Here is a 4,444-nt window from a genome sequence, read left to right on the forward strand (position 1 = left end):
AGCTTTTGGAGGAGTCCTGAAGCATCATTTTGTCTTGGCACTGGATGAAGACAGGATATTCTGGTGTCACTGACGAGTGCTCCCAATGCCTATGAAACCTTATTCTTTCATCAACAAAGAGATGTGTATTCAATATATGTCATGTCTTTTTTTGGGTAGCAGTAAGTTGTGGGTGTCAATTATTGAGAAAATATCATGTTTGAAGGACAAAGAGAGGTGACAAATCCTGAGTCATCTTTATTACTCCACAAATCACAAAGTTTCTCAGGAGCCACAGAGACCCTCACTCAGACACATAGTCTTCTCTATTGTCACATTGTGCTATCCTCACCTTAATCGTTGACCCTGTATATATGAGCAAATACATGAAAACAAGGACAGAGAAAGTCCCCAGTGAGAAGACTGTTCACAAAGACAGCTGAGTTCCACCAGTATTTAGGAGTTCACTCTTATCTGCACCAAATATACAAAGAGGAGATTCTGAGCATTCATGGGAGGAGGAGTGTGAACAATCACCCAGGCTGCCCCCAGGTCTGTTCACTATCCTTCCTTTCAATGGCTCAGTCATGGTACTAGGAGTCATTCTGCCTCAGGTCCTACTGTTTCAAAGGAATCACAAGAGCCCATCCCATGCTGACTAGAAGGAAGTTTCCTCTCTTCTCCCACCTCTATGCACAAGATGCATATTGACCCATTCCTCTCAGGTCAGACCAGAGAGGCAAAGGTTTCTCAGTAGATGCACCAGCCCAGGTTAGGGGTAGACATTGGATACAGGGTTTGGGACATGCAGGGAACAATTGTCTGTGTTAGCCCAAGGGTAACTGGAGGAGAGGCAGTGTGAGAAATGTATAGAGAGGCTTATGCTTGAGTTCCAGCAGGGAGGACACATCAAAGGGGCATTAGTACGGTAGTGTAGGGCATTAGTATGGTGGTTTATGGCATGGGAAGTAGAGATAATGGTCCTGTAAGAATGTGGCCACAACATGAGCTGATTTTGATGCTGTGACTATTTGTGAGCTGTGACTGACTCTAAAAAAGAGGGGTCCAGCAGCATGTGTTGAAAGCCTCTTTGGAAACTGACCACAGGTAAGGGGGAATCTGGAATCTTGAATAGAGAAGATGGGTAAAGAGGGCTGTTTACTCAGTAGACACACATCTAGAAGTCTGGGGTGACAGAGGAGGGGCGTATTTAGGGAAGTTTATGGATGGTAGAGGCATTGGGGAAAGATGAAAGACATGGATCCACACAGCAGGGTGTCTAGAGGCCAGATTACATGAGTACTGGCTGGTTTTGTGTGTCAACTTGACACAAGCTAGAGTCATCAGAGAGGAATGAGCCCCAGTTGAGATCCAACTGTAAGGCATTACTCAATTAGTGATCAGTGGGCAAAGACTCAGCCCACAGTGGATGGGGCCATCCCTGAGATGGTGGTCCTTGCAGCGGTGGTACAAGCCTTTAATCCCAGCACTTGGGAGGCAGAGCCAAGTGGATTGCTGTGAGTTCAAGGCCAGCCTGGTCTACAGAGCAAGATCCAGGACAGACACCAAAACTACACAGAGAAACCCTGTCTTGTAAAACCAGAAAGAAAGAGAGAAAGAGAGAGAGAGAGAGAGAGAGAGAGAGAGAGAGAGAGAGAGAGAGAGAGAGAGAGAGAGAGAGAAAGGCTGAGCAAGCCACTAATCAGCATCCATCCATGTCCTCTACATCAGCTCCTGTCTCCAGGATCCTGCCCTGTTTGAGTTCTTGTCCTAACTTCCTTCAGTGATGAGCAGCAATGTTGAAGTGTAAGCCAAATAATACCATTTTGTCCCAATTTGCCTTTTGGTCGTGGTGTTTTGTCACAGCAACAGAAACCATGACTAAGACAACATCCTTCTACTTCAAGCTGGGCTGGGAGCACTGATGCTGGAGTTATAAGCACCAGGGTGGATGCTGGATTTAGGGACATGTGCAAGACCTAGAAGGAAGGGGAACAGTAGACAGATGCCTGTGCAGCAGAGGTGGGGTGTGTGAGGTGGAGACAGTGAGAAAGACTCCCTGGGGTCTACTACCACAGAATGTAGACAGGTTCTTAGTAGAGTCCTGAGAATTGGAGAGTGACTGGCCACACTAAGTGGGCCTAGTGGATCAAGGCCCAACAAATGCAGAGAAAGCTTCTTTCCATAGAGATCAATGAACAATGAGGAAGGGGCCCATTGATAAAAACAGGTTCTGGTGTGGGACCAGAGTGAGCACCCACAGCTCCACATACCAGGAGAGGGGAAAGAATATGTAGTCAATATACAAATGGGAAGGTGTATCCTCATTGTAACCTGTGTTCCTTATCCAGAGAGTGCCATTTCCAGGACCCCACGACAAAACATTTGAAACTGACACACATCTTTTGGGGCAAAGTCCAGAATAAGGGCATAGAGAGATGGCGCAGCAATTATGGACCCAGTCATACTCTTTATGGTTCATTTCCAGCACCTATGTTGGCTCATAACCTCCTGTAACTTGAGCTTCAGGGGATATGACATCCTCCTTTGGCCTATACAGGCACCTGTTTGCATACATGCACAGACTCGTGCACATAATTACAAATAAGATTTCAAAAAGAAAGTGCAGATTGAGAGTTCCAGACAAGAGATCTTCAGCCATGAATCTTTTTGTCCCAGGATCCTTCGTGTTCCTGCCACCATCAGCATATGCCCAGTGCAAGGCGTTTTTGATGCATGTATCTGAATAGGGACATTGCTGGTGAGAGAGTTCAGCAGGTGCTTCATTTGCTGTGACAAAATACCCTGACAAAAAGTAACGGTGTGCCCGTGTCACAAGACCCCCAAGCAAGACCACCACAGAGCCAATATCCGATGCAAGCACACAGGCATCTGTTAATAGCAAAACAAGCCTTGCTTGATCCATGTCCAACACTCAGCACAGTGGATGGAGGAGGACAGCCCCGAGCACTCACTTCAAGGGGTTTATATAGGAAAAGTTTATGTGCAGAGGGTTACATGTCTCGGGATGGCACGAGGGAGCTCAGGGTGAGGTAGTTCTTTGAAGTTACTGGCTGACCTATAAGCGTGAGGTTACTAATGGCTAACAGGATGCAGGGTATCGACAGAAACATAAGTTTTTTACTCCCTATAAGCTGTTTTTGTTGAGCCCAGGATATATACATTCAGATTTATTATTTTAGTCCTTTTTTCCAATGAGTTTAATTTCTGGTCAGCTATAAAACTCTGGTCAGCAAATACCTTTAGAGGAGGTGGGGAAGGAGCATCTCTTAAGAGGGGTACTGATTTTTCCCTTTCAGTAACTCATGGGAGAAAGGACTTATTTCAGCTCACAATTCCAGGTTATAGACCATTATAGTAAGGAACTTAAAATAGCTGGACACTTTACTTTCACAGTCAGGAGTAGAGAGAAGTGAATGCATTCCTGCTTACTTGCTTGTTTTTGCTCATGGAAATGTATTCATTTGTATGCAGTTCAAAATCCCCTGGCTAGGGAATGGTGCCACCAAAAGTGGGCTAGATCTTCCTATAACAACTCACTTGAAGACAATTTCCCACAGGCCAACCAAAGTAGATAATTTATCATTGAGACTCTCTTCTCAAGTGATTGTAAGTCGTGTCAAGTTGACAAAGCAAAACATCAGAGAAGGTAAAGTCACCAAGACAGCTGACCTGAAGTTCATCCCCAGGATTTACATGGTGGAAGGAGAGAATCAGACCCTGCAAGTTGTGCTCTTATCTCCACACTGGGAAGGGTCACCCCAATAAATTAATTATAGTAATAATAATAACAAAATAGTAATGACTAATAGTGCCTCTACATACAGTAATTCATGTGCTGCATGGTAGAGATTGCCTAGCTTGCACTAGGTCCTGATTTAATGTCTAGTACCATGGAGAAAGTTGAAATATTGTCATTGGACCAGCACAGGTTTCAGACATTAAAGAAGGTATCAACTAAGTGTATCTATTTTCCTGATTCTCAGGGGAAAGCATCTGCCTCCCTTCCCCAGCTTTGTCAAGGCCCACACAGCAGCCAAGCACTAGGAGGCCTGGATTAGAGAGATCAGATTTCCAGCAAGTTCTGTTCCTTCCAGTTTGATCTTTGCTAACTCACAGCAGCTTCAGGTAGTGCCTCATTATCCTCCCCTACATGCTGGGCCTCATGGCTGTGACTCTCATAGATCTGCTGAGATGACGTCTTTCCTCTGTTCACCCAGGTGTGATCTTAAAACCCTAACCATTGAACACCACTAACACAGGAATCCAAGACAGGAGGTCTTACAGTGACACTGTGGCTTCAGGGAACTGCTGGCCTGAACCTTCTTTCTGGCCCATGCTGATGGCCCATTGTTGTGTAACAGTTTCCTCTGAGATGGAAACATTGCACCATGCAGGCTTGGGACCTCCTTAACCAGAGACATAACTCCAAATAATTCTAAGA

The sequence above is a fragment of the Peromyscus californicus genome, unplaced genomic scaffold (assembly GCF_007827085.1).
Source record: "Peromyscus californicus insignis strain IS unplaced genomic scaffold, ASM782708v3 Scaffold_10__1_contigs__length_136768540, whole genome shotgun sequence".
Lineage (NCBI taxonomy): Eukaryota > Metazoa > Chordata > Mammalia > Rodentia > Cricetidae > Peromyscus > Peromyscus californicus.